We start from the raw sequence: 17,154 nt of genomic DNA, 5'->3' as shown, positions 1-17,154 counted from the left end.
TACCCCCGGCCCATCTGCGCAAGAGGCACCTGTACTACGACTCCTGTATCCAGGAGGGTCTGTACCACCGAATGCAGAGTGTTTGCCTTTGTCTGGTCCAACGGGACGTCTGTCTGGCAAAATCGAAGAGGAGGTCTGTTTTTGAAGGCTATGGCGTAACCTCGAGTGACGACTTCCCGTACCCAGGCATCTGAAGTGGTCTTCAACCATTCCTGGGTATACCCTAGAAGCCGGCCCCCTACCTTGGGATCCCCCAGGGGGAGTCCCGCCCTGTCATGCGGCAGGCTTATCAGTCTTGGAAGCTGGCTGACGGGCAGCCCAGGCTCTTTTGGGCTTCGGCTTACCAGGTTTGGAAGTGCGAGCCTGTTTGTGGTACACCTGACCTTTTGCTTTACCTGAAGGGTGAAAGGGGCGAAAGGAAGTACCTTTAGCCTTCGACACAGAAGGAGCAGTACTCGGCAGACAGGCAGTGTTGGCAGTAGCCAAGTCAGCCACTATCTTATTTAAGTCTTCCCCAAACAGAATATATCCCTTGAAAGGGAGTGCCTCCAGGGTTTTTCTAGAGTCCAGATCCACAGACCAGGATCTCAGCCACAATATCCGGCGAGCCAGGACTGACGTAGTAGAGACCTTGGCTGCTAGGATATCGGCATCCGAAGCCACCTCTTTAATATATCGAGAAGCTGTGACAATATATGATAAGCATTGTCTAGCATGGTCAGGGGAGATTTCAGCTTCTAACTCCAAGGCCCATGCTTCAATAGCCTCGGCAGCCCATGTAGCTGCAATAGTGGGCCTTTGCGCAGCACCCGTGAGGGTGTAAATCGTTTTTAGACAACCCTCCACACGCTTATCCATAGGCTCTTTTAGAGAAGTGACAGTAGTGACAGGCAGAGCTGAGGAAACCACCATCCTAGCCACATGTGAGTCCACTGGAGCAGGCGTTTCTCAATTCTTAGACAGCTCTGGCACGAGGGGATAGCGAGCCAACATCTTCTTTTGAGGCACAAACTTCGTACCCGGGTTTTCCCAGGGTTCCTGACGTATATCCACTAGGTGGTCAGAGTGAGGTAAAACTTGTTTAACCACCTTCTGACGCTTGAACCTATCTGGTTTCTTAGGAGGGACGGATGGCTCGGGATCATCCGTAATCTGCAGAATTAACTTAATAGCCTCCAAAAGATCAGGAACATCCACATGTGAACTACCCTCCCCATCAGCCGTATCTGAGTCAGAACCTGTGGGGTCAGTGTACGTGCCGTCTTCATCAGACGAGGTGTCAGTGACAGCAGTGGATTGTGAGGAGACAAGCGCTCGCTTAGAGGACCCCTTGGACTTAGGCGAGCGATGGTCAGACTATTTAGTAGTCAGGGACTGGTTTAACTTCTTTAATTGAGCAGATAAATCGTCCGCCCACGGCGGGTTAACTGCAGGGACCACATACGGTTGTACCAGCATTGGGGGTCCCATAGGGGGTGTTAGTTTATGAACTAGCGTATGCAGAAGCGTGGAAAAAGCGGCCCACGGTGGGTCAGTGTGTGCCTCCGTTGCCACAATCCCACTGGGGGCAAGGAGCCCCCAGAACCAGAGCCCACAGCTGCTATATTCTCCTCATATGGGTCTGTGGCATCAGCAACACTGGCAGTGTGTTCAGCCCCAGCAGACATGATATGACTTGCAGTATCAGGTAACACAGTACAATTTGTCAGCAGCACAATACCTCTAAACCCAAACCCCTGCGCAGTGTAGCAGAGATAAAGGAGAGATATGGTGACTAAATCACGGAGAAAAATACGTAATACAGTATATCTTTGTGAACATCCTATATTAGATAAAACCTGACGCACCAAGCCCCCTCAGGTTATAGAATATAGGGATAGCAAGTTGAGTGAAAGACACAAAATGGACAACACTCAGCTATCAAATGCACACACAGAAAGTCACAGTTTGTACAATGCAGAGGTTATTACTGACAATAATACTGCACTGACTAGCTTACACAGCTATATAACAAGAGATATAACAGTACACAGTAAGAACTGGATGTATATCACAGGGTAATTGTACTAGGAAACCCTGACTAAATGAACTCTTTCTTAACTATCACTGTCTAAAAAGGCAGGTAGAATACTTAAGTGTCATGTAAAGTCACAGCACTGACAACCAGGCGGCTTTACATAGGAGTATTTGCCCAAGCATTCCCAGGAACAGTGAGCTGAGGGATAATGGCGCCGCAGACACTGACAGGGAGTGAGGAAAAGACAGAGATGCAGCTCCAGGGCGGGAACACTTGCTAGAAATGGCGCCCTGGGGCTGGGGGAGTGGCTTCAGGTCTAAGCCTTATCCCCCTGCTGGCAAAACCACCGGGTACTGTGGGCGATATAAAAATCGGTTTAAAGAGAAAACCTGACCAGCGCCCATGCCCTGGTGATCTAGTGGGATCGCCTGTACTGCCACAGTGTCCATCGCCAGCGCGCGCGGCCCGCCTCCCACTGACCGCGCCGGATCGTGATAAAGACCGGGTCCCGCAAGCGGGACCCACTTACCACCTCCTGAAGCGTGGCCACACGATTCTGGAGAGCCTCAGCCGTGTGTGTCTAACGTGAAGAAAACCGGAGCCTCCACTGTAGGTACCCGGCAACCAGGGCTCGGGAGTGTACAGCGCCGCTGGGGGAGAGATGGAGCTGCAAGCAGGCAATGTCTACTGACATCCAGCACAATATATGCCTCTGCTGCAGCCCATGTAGTCTTCTTTTTTGCTCAGAAAAAGCTTTTTCTAGAGCTGCTGTGAGCAGCTCTTCCTGTTACATGCTTGCACTGCAAGCACCAACTACAAACTTGAGCTCCTGTGCACAGAGGCTGGGTGATATAGGAGGCGGCGCTATGCATCTTGGGAAGAAGGTCAAAGCTTTTGAGCCTGTTGGTGCTTCGGATCAAGATCCTACTCTACACCCCTATGTCTATCCTTGTGGAGCCCAGTGTGCCCCGCAGCAGAAAGTCGAATTAAGATGGGATTGAATAGGGGTTGTCGGATCCATTCCGACAAATACATGTCGGAATGGATCCGACTTTAATTGAATATACCCCATGATCCCTTCAGGTATATTAACAGAAACATTTTATTTATTTATTTTTGTATACTCATAGTATGCCTATATTTCACATTGGAAAAGCATTACACTTCCATTTAAAATAAGCTTTACACCCATGTTGTATATTTTTCACTGCAGAATATTTGGTTATATGTTACAAACTCTATATTCTTGCAAAGAATACAGTTATGTGTTAGCTGCATTACTGACACAGCAGCATCAGCTCATTTACAGCTAGCTGCGTATCACTCCAAAACTGAGTGCAGTCAAATTGATTTAAGTAAATGGTGGGAGCAAATCTCCTGTGTGAAAACTCAAGCAAGTAAAAGGCAATAGGCATTACACTATAATCAATAGCATAGTCCTTTGTGATACGCCCTGTATCAGAGATAGAGAAATCACAAAAACACATCATGTTTCTCTCATCCTTAAATTTAGATTTTGTGTTTTAATACTTGCTAGAGAAGGTGCACGCAGTGTGGCTCCATTTTAAACAACTACACACTATACTTGTATAGCATTTTACACTTTACAAATTGGATTTATTGATAAATTGCTAGTTCAAAATATCATTTAAAGGTAAGTTTCCACCTTTAAATAATAATGTTCACAGTATATACCCTCATGCAACCCTTTACTAAGGGTGTAGTATGGTATGCCGGCGGTCGGGCTCCCGGCGACCAGCATACCGGCGCCGGGAGCCCGACCGTCGGCATACCAACAGTGTGGCGAGTGCAAATGAGCCCCTTGCGGGCTCGCTGCGCTCGCCACGCAATTTTATTCTCCCTCCAGGGGGGTCGTGGACCCCCACGAGGGAGAATAAGTGTCGGTATGCCGGCTGTCGGGAACCCGGCGCCAGTATACTGTGCGCCGGGATCCCGACAGCCGGCATACTGAAGACCACCCCTTTACTAACTACACCATTCTCTCTCTTGCTTTCTGCTGTGACGCGTTTTATGTCGACACAATTTTAGTATTCTGTCAGCCAGAGATACAATACAAAACTGAATGAATGAAGCTGTCGATACTGTATCTGATGCACTGTATCTCAAGTCACACAAAAACAAACACTGTCTGAAAATATAAAGACACATCTCTGAAATGCTGAGGCCAGCAATAAATCTAGTACAGGTCTAGACAACCTCTGGCTTTCAGGTGTTGCGAAACTGAAGTCCCATCATACCCTGACAGCTATCAGATGGCAGAGCATATAGAGGAATGTACATTCACAGCACCTGAAGAGCAAGATGTTGTCTAGGCCTGATCTAGAATAATTTCAGAAGGACATGTACAAACCATTAGATTTTGATTATTAGAAGGACATCCTCATTAATGTTGGCCAAAATTCTATTTTCACCTGAGAAAACGTTGCCATCATCTCCTGACTATGGGGGTAATTCCAAGTTGATCGCAGCAGGACATTTTTTAGCAGTTGGGCAAAACCATGTGCACTGCAGGGGGGGCAGATATAACATATGCAGAGAGAGTTAGATTTGGGTGGGTTATATTGTTTCTGTGCAGGGTAAATACTGGCTGCTTTATTTTTACACTGCAAATTAGATTGCAGATTGAACACACCACACCCAAATCTAACTCTCTCTGCACATGTTATATCTGCCTCCCCTGCACTGCACATGGTTTTGCCCAATTGCTAACAGAATTCCTGCTGCGATCAACTTGGAATTACCCCCCATGTTACACTGCAAGGGGGGCAGAGATAACATGTGCAGAGAGAGTTAGATTTGGGTGTGGTGTGTTCAATCTGCAATCTAAATTGCAGTGTAAAAATAAAGCAGCCAGTATTTACCCTGCACAGAAACAAAATAACCCACCCAAATCTAACTCTCTCTGCACGTTATATCTGCCTCCCCTGCAGTGCACATGGTTTTGCCCAACTGCTAAAAAATTTCCTGCTGCGATCAACTTGGAATTACCCCCTATGTCTGAATATACTATTTCTAATGGGGCCCACACACGGTACTATTTGTGCTAGGTGTAATTTGAGCCTATACAATCTGTGCTATGTGATTTGGACTAAGGGGGTAATTCCAAGTTGATCGCAGCAGGAATTTTGTTAGCAATTGGGCAAAACCATGTGCACTGCAGGGGAGACAGATTTAACATGTGCAGAGAGAGTTAGATTTGGGTGTGGTGTGTTCAATCTGCAACCTAATTTGCAGTGTAAAAATAAAGCAGCCAGTATTTACCCTGCACAGAAACAAAATAACCCACCCAAATCTAACTCTTTCTGAACATGTTATATCTGCCTCCCCTGCAGTGCACATGGTTTTGCCCAACTGCTAAAAAAAATTCCTTCTGCGATCAACTTGGAATTACCCCCTAAGTGGGGTATGCTATTTGAACTACATCCGAATTTTAATACACTACAATGTACTATGTGTGCTCTAGTACAAAAATACCTGCCTGCACATACTATCTTGCCTTAAGATATGGACTAGACGGGAGCGCTCATCGCATCGCATGGGACAATACACACTGTGCTATTTGAACTAGATGTGATGCTATTTGAACTAAAAAGATCAAATAGCATGCAATAATTGTACCGTGTGTGGGCACCATAATAAGGAGAGAAAAATCTTAAACATTTCAGACTGAAAGGATATGGAGCATAACTATTATTACTGTTGTTATTATTACTACTATTATTATTATTACTACTACTACTAATAATAATAATAATTATTATTATTATCTTTACTTATAAGACTCCACAAGTGGTCCGCATCACCGTACTACAGGGTAAAACTGTTCAGTATAGAGAACAGTACAATACAGTAGACAAGTAACAAATACCGCTACAACTTAGTATTCCTAATAGACTGTTTCAATGAGCTGCCCGGTTTTAAAATGCCCTTATGTAGGAGCTCCACCGAAACTGCCTACTGTGTACTGTCCCCACTCATGGGCCACAGTGTGTGTGTGTGTGTGTGTGTGTGTGTGTGTGTGTGTGTGTGTGTGTGTGTGTGTGTGTGTGTGGTGGGTGGGGGAGTTGCGGGTCATCACCGGGTGATTAGTGCTTGCGGGCATCCCAGGAACTCCGTAAGTGCTGGGCATACTCCCTAGAGCAGTGATTTTCAACCTTTTTTAACTCGCGGCACACCGAACAATATTTTAAAATTGCCAAGGCGCACCATCAGTTCTCCATGGGGAAAAAAAAAACCACACATATTGGCCCTCACAGTAAAAAAAAAAATCCACACATACATTGGCCTACACAGAAAAAAATATCACACTGCTCCCGATATAAATCCTATTAAATTATTCACTTTGTTCTCCCCATAAATCCTTTTGCTCCCCACATAAATCCTATTGCTCCACACAGGAGAAATAAGATAACTAATATTAGCCCCTATCTGTCAGCTGTTGTTGTCCTCCCTCTCCCTCAGTTGTTCGTAGTGGAGAGCAAATACTGAGCAGCGGGTGGTCGGGCAGGAGTGGATGTGGTGGGCAGGGAAAGTTTTGTATGCGGGTGGGAACTGGAAGATGTGTATGCAGGCGGGTGGGCTGGCTGGTGAGACGTGGTGGCTGTGACCTATGATGTCACACTGACGCGTCTTCAAGGCATAGGTCACGACCGGGGCACGATTAATCCTCTGTCTAAGTAGAGCCCGGGCCAACAGGTTGCTCTGAAGGTGCAGGAAGCGTCTCTGACTCCGCGGCACACCTTGCAACTGGTCGCGGCACACTAGTGTGCCACGGCACACTGGTTGAAAAAGCCTGCCCTAGAGTGACAAACAGGAGGTGTATTATGAAACCACGCTCCTTCCCCAAGTAGCCACACTGCCTTTTTGGCACCCTCCTTTGCTTCGGCGGCTTGCCGTGCATTCACCCTAGAGTGAACACTACAACACTTAACTCAGCCACTGATAAAAGGGGTGAAATGGAAATATTCAGCGTAAGCTAAACCTGTTCCTCTTAGTGTGGGCGCAGATAACAGGTCTGCCATCAGAGAAAATTAAAACAATGAAGGAGTGAAGTCCGGGGGCAGACAGCCGAAGGAGGAGGCATAGCTGCTATGCAATAAAAGTAGGTACTTAGAACAGGATGGAGGACGGCCCTGCTCATGGAGTTTACAGTCTAAAAGGAATGGGGAGACAAACGGAAGACATAAGGGGGAATATCCAATTAGCTGTGGGGTTTACATGGTGGCTAATTGTCAGCTAATTACCATGCAACGCTGGGATAGGCTATTCAAATAAATAGCCTTTTCTCCACACCAATAATTGGGAATTAAGGAGTGGAAAATCTGAGATTAATGCACAGGTCAATCCCTGCTAACTGGATCGGGTCGGCCCTGTAACTGGCTAATTGAATAAGACCCCAAGGAATTAACAACTTTCACTTCTTACTGTAAATCACCATTTACACTTAATTTAATTAGTTTTAATTAATTTGTCCTACTTGTTCAATATATTGCAAGCTTTGTTGGTAAGGATGTCAGTTTTCACTGGTAGCAAATGACACATTCTGCTAAGGGCCTAATTCAGACCTGATCGCAGCAGCTAATGGGACAAACCATGTGCACTGCAGGGGGGCAGATATTACATACGCAAAGATAGTTAGATTGGGGGGGGGTTATATTGTTTCAGTTCAGGGTAAATACTGGCTGCTTTATTTTTACACTGCAATTTAGATTTCAGTTTGAACACACCCCACCCAAATCTAACTCTCTCTGCACATGTTATTTCTGCCCCCCTTGCAGTGCAACATGGTTTTACCGATTAGAGAACAATTTTGCTGCTGCGATCAGGTCTGAATTAGGTCCTAAGTTCACTAATACTACGTAAAATACAAAAATAAAATATGTTAAAATATTTTAAACTTGAACTATACACAAAAACACACAGGTACACACAGATATGTGTATAAGTGCAAAGTGTATCCCTGTTATCTGATATCTCATCAAATTTTAATATATCTATATAAGTTGTATTTATTTTTAGTACAATGATGAAGTATAGGGATTTGTATCAAATAATTTCAAATGGTCACCAACCAATCTGGTATTCCATGTGGGCTAAATTCACACACCCAAAGTTGTAAAATGTATGAAAAAAGGTGTATGACTGACATTACATAACCCAGGACAAAAATGCAGGAATACACTTTAGACACTAAGGGCCAGATTCAAATGTTAACGCGCCCCCTATCTCCCGTCTGAAGTGACGGGAAATAGGGAAGCGATATTCAAATGTCCCCCATTTTCACCCCTATCGCGCCCAGTACAGTTTCTTTACAAGCATTTCAGCTCACTACCTCCAGGGCAGATGTGATCATGGCCGGGACGGGGGAGCGAACATTTGTATCCGGCCCTAAGGGCATGCAAAGCACAATAACAAACATTTATGGATTAGACTCTGTAATATTAATATACAAAATATGAGAAATATAAATTAGATTCTTAGTGCATATTTTGAGCAAATTGTACATACGCATCTACCAAAATAAGGTAAGTTAATTCCATTCTATAACAGGGCACATAACTCTTTCGGTTACATTTGCCTACAAGTTATACAGTAGATAATTAATGCATTAATGCTGGTAACACCTAACTGGTAGGTGTTACCCTACTTAAAAACACATAGGGATGGCGCAGGGGACACATTTTCCCTCTTTCCTCTTCTTTTTTTAACAAAAATATATTCAAATATTGAAAAGGATTAGGAGACAGATGTGGTGAAATTAAAGTTTTTTTTTACATATTTATTTAAGGTTTTATAATGAAAGAAGTTACTGCAATACGTAATAGAGAATGGAAAACGTCAGACATGTACAAAGGATAATAACAATTGTTTAGACAAATGGATGAGCAATTTAAACAATAAGTTACGAGAAGGAGGGAGACAGAGGGAAAGAGTTGAAAAGAAATAAAAGGCAGGAAGAAAGACAGAAGGATAGAAAGAAGAACAGATAGACAGAGAGGCCAAGTCTGGGTCTATAGTAAGGTCCAAGAGAGGATAGATGAAAATTCCCAGTAAATTACAATGATAGGAGGGTACATTTGATAACATTACAGTAAGATGTCTGAAAAGCCAGAGGGGTGAGCTCCGTGAGGTGTGGTGCTATTGTATATAAAACAGTCTCACCAAGTCATGAGGAACCTATGGTAAGAATTATGCAGATAAGCAGAAATTTTCTCCATGACCACCCAGTTATAGATCTTATTCAAGAGTTGCTGGTGAGAAGGAGGCAACACATTTTCATTGTCTAGCAAAGAGACAACGAGCCTAATATAGAATGTGAAGAGACAGCTTGTCAGTGTGTTTAGTGAGGGCCTCTATTGGATAGCCAAGGAGAAACGACCAGGGTGATTTACTGAGTGATATTCAAAGAAATTCCGAAAGGAGGCAGGAAACCTCATCCCAGAATTAAGCTATCTTTGGGCATGACCACCAAATATGTAAAAAGGTACCAGCCTCGTTGAACCTTTTCTAGCATCGATCTGAGGCAGAGTTGTGCATTTTACGTAGGCGGGTAGGCACTAGGCATTCTCTTTAACCAAGGAGGATTAGAAGCCTTAAGGTGCCCATACACCTAAAGATTTATCTTCCAATCTAGCTGGTCGGAACAAAAATCTGACAGTTGACCATTTGAAATGGTCAACGGTCATTTGCTCCCATCCATTACCAGAATTTCGTTCCAACCAGCCAGATTGGAAGATACATCTTTAGGTGTATGGGCACCTTAAGAGACCCTCTCTCGCTCCACTGGTTAAGTGTCAGCTTCACATGGACTCCCCAGATCCCTTTTCAATTGTACCTTTTCTTTGCTACAAATTGAAGCTCATGACCTGGAGTGACCAGAAAATTAACATGGAGCGAGAGGAAATTAAGAACAGAATTAATACCCTTTAAAAGCGGACTACAGAGGGTCATGAGTCATCAACTGAGAGGAGGGGAAATTAAACTAAAAGTGCATACACACAGTGAGATTTTGACTATGTACCTTAAGTATTTTCAGACTCATACATACTAATATGTAAAACTACAAACTGCAAAATAACTTTAATGTTTATTATTACATAATAATGGTACACATCATGGTTTTTCTATTAAAAAAGCATGGCATTCTGCAAATTAGTGATAAATAGAAATGAAGTGGAAAGTCTGAGTATTGATAGATGAAACACTCTGACTGGCTCTTAAATGTCATAAAAAAAACATATTCTTGTTATTTTGTTTATGTTTCTAAAGAAGCATCAAAACATTAAATTTTTCTTGACAGAAAACAATTTAGCTCAAATTTGTAAATGTGACATAAAATACTCAAACCATTAATAAAACTAAGTAAAAACACATATTTAGTTACATACCCTATAAAATCCAAATAAATACTTTAGTACTGTATATGGTCATCATTCTAAAGACAGGAGCATTTTCTTTTAAAGGCCAGTCCCAAATACCTAAAGAGGTATGTGGCTATAATGGTAATTTTTTCCTTCAAAATCATGTCTTGGAATAAGTTAGTATATGAATAGCATCTGAATAGCATATGTATAGTATATGTTGATAATTCAAGCACAAGAAAAAAACTTTTCTATAGCTACAGTACAATTACAGCATACCATGCAGAGAAGGTATAGAACAATTAATGCAAAGTTGGTTTACTAATAATATAAGGGCTGGAAAACAGTCTTTAACTTTTTGTATCTTGGGAGATACTATAAAGCAGGGCTGGCCAAACCGGTCCTCGAGATCTACCAACGGTTCACATTTTCCAGACCACCTAGCTGGTGCACAGGTGTAGTCATTACTAATTACGATGTGATGCATTAATTCCTAACTGACAATTCTACAGATCTCCAAGAGGCCTGGAAAACATGAACTGTTGGTAGATCTCGAGGACCGGTTTGGCCAGCCCTGCTATAAAGGCACAATCCAGCAATTCCTTAATTATATAATGCCTTATATGTACTGCAACTGGCTAGATGATTCCCAGCTAAACTTCAAAATATAATGTACCCTAATAATATCAGTATACAGTCAATGACCCATTTACACCATTCTAAATCTATCAAGAAAGGAACTCTAAAACATAGATTGAAGGCATAACTCTTCTAGTGGATGCACTTAAATTCCAACTCTCACCCTGAGTAATTTAGCAGTTCTCTTTGGTTTATCTAGCACATACCTAATGGCCAACTCTGAGCCCCATTTAGCGACTATTGGTTACTGTATCTCCAGAAACTTAGTTCAATTTATTAAACCAGAAGAAAAATCATACACATGGACAGAAAATAATAACCCATTTAAAACTCTAGTACAGATGTGTCCTAATACATCTTTCCTTAATACGCCACGAAGCGGGAGATGCCTAGCATGAGTAAGCTGACAGGTCCCGTGCAACTCTCTTAGTGTCAGGTGTCTTTTTTTGCCAAAAATGTGTCTTATTTGCATTGTTCTGTGAATACGATGCACAAGCAGACTCTGCTGATTACAATGATATGCTGAATGCCTACATTCTCTGTGTGACTGTGGCTGTATCTGTATACCAAATGCTACGTTACAGTGTTTTCTAGGGCCTTATTGTAGCCTCAATGTGGGTCTTCTAAGAAAACACTGCACGTAGCACTTCGTATGCAGATACAGTCACAGCGCACACAAAATATAGGCATTATGCATATAATTTTAATCACAGTGTCTGCTTGTTCATCCTATCCACGTTTTGTGAATAAGGGGGCATTTTAATGGAAAAAGTCAAACAAAATGACGCTCCACGCTACCAAGTTACGCACTAGAATGGCTGCTTAATGTGCAGGGAGGCTAGATGTGAGGGGACACATCTGTAAAACAGTTGGTAAGTCAAAGATAAAGTTTCTTTGAAAGCTATTGACTTACAATAAGAAATACTGAAAAAAAATCATATTCAAGCCTCACAAATGGTCAAGAACCAGTGGCATTATCTAACATTAACCTCTGAAAATATGGAGGAATTTACAGAGGAAAATAATACACTACAAACATTCCTCTGCTATTATTATGGAATCATAGCTGACTGTGAACGGCATACATCAGGGATGGACAAACATTAGTCGCTAAAATGATTAAAAATGCTTTGACGCAAAGCGACCATACTATAGGTGCAGAGGGGGACCATACTGCCATACAATGGGTGGAGAGCAGTGACCCAGCTGCCAAACTGTAAGTTGAGAGTAGCGACATTTGCTACCATACTGAGGGTGAAGAGTATGTACCTTTGCTGCCATGCCGTGGGTGGAGAGTAGGGAGCTGTCTGCTAAACTACAGGTTGAAAGTAGGGACCTGGCTGCAATACTATGAGTGGAGAGTGTGGACTCTATTAGCCTTACTGTGGATCGAAAGTGAGGATCCGGGCTGCCATACTATGGATCAAGAGTAAGGATCCTGATGTAGTGATGTTAATGACATATATTCTCTATGCAACGCTGCATAATTTGTGAAACTCATATTAATATATATATATATATTTTATATATATATATATATATAGAGAGAGAGAGAGATATGTATACATACACACACACACACACAATAATACTAACAAGCAGTGGCACTCGGAGAGTGTTATAGCAGAAGTATATTTCACAGCATCAACCCAGCAATATTATGGATTTGCACCAGAGGGCACCGGAGCAGAGTTACACTGTTATGTGAGTGCCAGTCCAACAATCAACTATGTATATATATATATATATATATATAGAGAGAGAGAGAGAGAGAGAGAGAGAGAGATGTTACTACTATATAAAAGAGAAAATCTCTCCTTCTGTTTTTCTATACAAATCCACAGTTTACAAGCAAAGATTGTGAAATTTTACATACGAGCGTATTAAAACATGGCAGAGGCAACAAAAACAATCAGAAATCCATAGCACCCCTATGGGGGGAGACAGCAGCACAGAGTATATCAGGAGACAGCATATCTCCAGAATTGCTGGAGCAATGTACTCAAAAATTGGTACACATATGCCTTACAATCTGGAAACAAACACTGTGAGGGGAAGATACCCCTAGCACCCCTAGGGGTGGGACAGCAGCACAGAGTATGTCAGCAGATAGCATAACTGTGGAAGGGCTGGAGCAATTTACACCAAACTTGGTATACATCTGACTTACAATCTGGGAACACACTCTGTGGGGGTTAGACACACATTCCACCCCTAGGGGTGGGGCAGCAGCTCAGAGTATTTCAGGAAACAGCATAACTCCCGAATGCCTGGACCAATTTACAACAAACTTGGTACACATATGACTTACAAGCTGGGAACAAACACTGTGGGTGTAAGACACCCCTAGCAACACAGAGTTTTTCAGCAGACAGCATAACTTTGGAATGCCTGGAGCAATTTGTACTAAACTTGCTACACATATGACTTACACTCTGGGAACAAACACTGTGGGGGTAACACACCATTAGCACCCCTAGGGGTGGGCCAGCAGAACACACTATATCGGGACATATATAAGAAACTGTAAAAAAATCGATAATTTCACAGGGACACTGACATGATGTGAAGAGTTGTATAGTGGGAAGAGCAGGGTTCCTTGGGGGACCAAAAAGGGGTCCGGCCACTACACAAAGTGCGTCAGGGAAGCAAGATATGCCTATATACTAGATCTCCAACCAACGTAAATTAATTATCATTCTAATTTACCATCCTCATCCCATAGCAAAGCACGGGTATTCAGCTATGTACAATGTTATTTCTACTGTGTGTTTAATATCTAAATATATTTTAGTAAACAGACATTCTTAAAATCCCAGGCAACGCCGGGTACTCCAGCTAGTGTATATATACATATATATGTATATATATATATATATATATATATATATACATATATACACACATATTACTAATAAAGCACTTACTGTGTCTGCAAGATCACTATAAAATGACAGCACTGCTTGTTTCTTCAATCAAATATTTCTCTTATGTGTTTTGATACCAAAAGGGGGAAAGTCTATTTTAATTAAAAGGCAGGTGGACTAATTGACAAAAATAGTACTTCAATGCAAATTGTTTTAAAATTATAACATACAAGAATATTAAGATAAGGGATATTACTACATTGACACTAAGCTTTATTACAGCAGAAAGTCTGCTGTGGCCAAATAAATGTATTCAATAAGATTGAATACTCTAAAATGTATTTAAAAGAGCATAATTGGACAACATTTAAAACATAAAAAGCAAAACTGCCTTTGTTTAAAGTAAGCATATGTAAACAAGGATGTGTGTATCTCTGCACATTTTTTTTAAAGGAATTCAAACACACATATGGCAAGAATGCCACCTAAACTTCTGATTGGAAAAATATATATAAGATGATAATCTTTTTCCCTGATACAGGATTAGCCGTCTTCAATACACAAATATTTTTACACTTCTGTGTAAAATATGTAATGTAAATTTGCAGAAATAAACTGGTAAAGCAAGATCCCACTTCTGTAAATAATAACAGATCTCCTACCTCACCACTAATTAAAAATGTCTGAAACTTTATGAACACTCAAGTTCAATTATTTAAACTTTTCTTAGAATTCTTTTTAATCTTCCACTTCAATACCTTACAGCATAGGGTCTCGAGCATAAAGCATTAATCCAATAAATTAAACATATGTTGAGCTATTCTAAAACTGAATGTTATCTTAACAATTGAATTTAAACTTCCTGATGGAATCTTGATGAAACCAACAGTTCACCAACCAATGTTTAGGAAACAGATCTAAGTTCAAGCCACTATCTGAAAACGGGTAGCTGTCCATTCAGCACCACACTGGAAGACAGGGCTATCTGGGAGCTGTCCATTCAGCACCACACTGGAAGACAGGCAGGGACCTCTGGGAGCTGTCCATTCAGCACCACATGGGAAAACCAGGAGTCGCTCTCGGAGCTGACCATTCAGCACCATAAAGGAAGACAGGCGACCATACGAGGCACTGTCCATTCAGCACCATTATCTCATGTTCAGCGAACGCACATGCTGTAGCTAACCATTCATGGTCACTACACACCTGGACCCAATATAACCATATAACCACATTCCATATATCTGCTGTATATTTGCCAACATGACACAGAAACATGAGTGACCTTTCTACAATAACTAATACAGGAACAAGACACTAGTCCCAACATGCAAACATGGGCTTGAAATACATTTTATTACGATGCTAAATGACAAATTGCCTATGAAATTGAAGCAGTAAATGCGTAACACTCCACAAAATTACCTATGCACCGAATTAGGTAATAGAGGCCATTAAACAAGCAAACAAAAAGAAAATTGTGTATACCTGCATGTTAAGCAAAGTCCAAAACACACGCTAAAATAATATCACACACACTCTACAATGCATGATGCAACCAGAGCTAGATGCAGTCACACGAGTGATCCGGCCTGCAACTTGTAAAGGATGTGTAATGTGTCTCAGGGACTGCCATAGCCCTGGCAGGGACACGCGTGCTTTTCCCTCAGAGTCTCTGCCTTAAATTATCTACTATGTCATCTTGCGTCCTAGACGGGAATAGGAGCGCTGCTGTGTCCTGTGCACGCTTTTTGTTTGCAGAACGTAAGGGCCACAGGCTTCAGCAGGAAAAAAAAATACTGCAGTGAATAAGAGCAGGTTACATCCAGCATGCTGAGGCAGATCGGAGAGCCCTGCACTCATACTGTGTGATGTGCCAGCCGCTACCTCCAGCACGCTGTGGCAGACCGGGAACCTCTCCACACATACACTGTACTGTGCCAGCCGCCACATCCAGCACGCTGAGACAGACCGGGAACCTCTGCACACATACACTGTACTGTGCCAGCCGCCACATCCAGCACGCTGAGACAGACCGGGAACCTTGCACACATACACCGTGCCAGACGCGTCTACTGTCACATAGACCTGAGCACTACAGCACACCGGCCCCGTGTAACAGCACATTGCAGACCATGCAGGCATGTGCACCTACCACATCCGCATACCTCGCACCTCCGACTATACCAGGGCTCCCCAAACTCTGGCAGGAGTACAGCACCCACAGCACCTCCTCCCAGGATTTATGGAGCTGATCAGACCCTCTGCTGTCCAGCGCCCGGCCCTCTACAAGCAATGCACGGGTCGCATGCTTGGGAGGGGCTGGGGAGGGAAAGTGATGACACCCTGTGATTTCCTACGCCAGGGTGTGAGCACATTTATCCCCACAGCACTTATAGTGAGTTGGTGGGAGAACATGCGGGACACTGGCAGGTGCATGGCATGCTCAGGTATAGATGCCACTGGGAGGGTATGAGGGTGCATGGTGCAGGGCACTCAGCAATTGGGGTATCCCGCAGTCCCGCACGGAGTGCAGCCCGGGCACGGGGAGCACAGGTAACGGGGCAGCTGACTGGCCTCTGCGCCCCCATGTACAGGGACCCGGTCACTGGCAGCAAAGTTATCGGCAGTAACGTCTCTGCGGCAAAGAGCAATTGCAGGAGCCGCGTCTACCCTCCCCCAACCCGGGCCCCTGTAGCCAGCGTCCGCCGCTCCACTACCCCGCATACAGCAGCAGTTTCCCCCTCCTCATGTCCCCGGTCCCTGGTCATTGTCATCTGCCTGTCCTACTGTCCCATCACACTTACTCTTGCCCGGTCCTAGCGAGAGTCCCTGCAGGCGCCGCCGGACTGCAGAGGTGGGGAGGCTGCAGCAGGAGGAACTGCGGCCGTCGCCATCTTGGAGCCTCCGCAGCGCGCGCCGGCCCCGTGCATAACTGATGACTCTCAGCACAATGCTGCTGCTGCCGCTGCCGGGGAGCGTGGTAAAAGAGCGCGCCCAGTGCTCCCCGCACACACGGGAGACCGGGGGTCTGGGGACAGTCTGACATTTACTCGCTGGCAGGACACACTTATTAGATGAGGGGGTGCTTTCATGTATGTAATAAAGTCAGCTTCATCAGCCATGCTTCAGTTTGACAGGATAATGTGCACATTAAATAAAGTTAGGATTCCTGTTAAAATGTGGCTGTTGTGAAAACTTATATTGGAATGTGATATTTGGTTAATTAACTGGTAAAATGATGAGTCTA

General features: G+C 43.3%; 1 protein-coding gene across 1 annotated transcript in view; it reads right to left on the bottom strand.

The window, feature by feature from the left end:
- The window catches only part of SCN8A (sodium voltage-gated channel alpha subunit 8), a 369,246-nt gene extending 352,420 nt beyond the window's left edge, over window positions 1–16,826 (bottom strand). The window contains exon 1 of the mRNA XM_063952263.1: window positions 16,712–16,826. The gene's annotated coding sequence lies outside the window, so the exon portion shown is untranslated. The remainder of the gene's footprint in view (window positions 1–16,711) is intronic.
- Between the last annotated feature and the right edge of the window lie 328 nt (window positions 16,827–17,154).

This window comes from Pseudophryne corroboree, chromosome 2, assembly GCF_028390025.1.
Source record: "Pseudophryne corroboree isolate aPseCor3 chromosome 2, aPseCor3.hap2, whole genome shotgun sequence".
Lineage (NCBI taxonomy): Eukaryota > Metazoa > Chordata > Amphibia > Anura > Myobatrachidae > Pseudophryne > Pseudophryne corroboree.
This window is presented reverse-complemented; position numbering and strand designations above follow the sequence as displayed.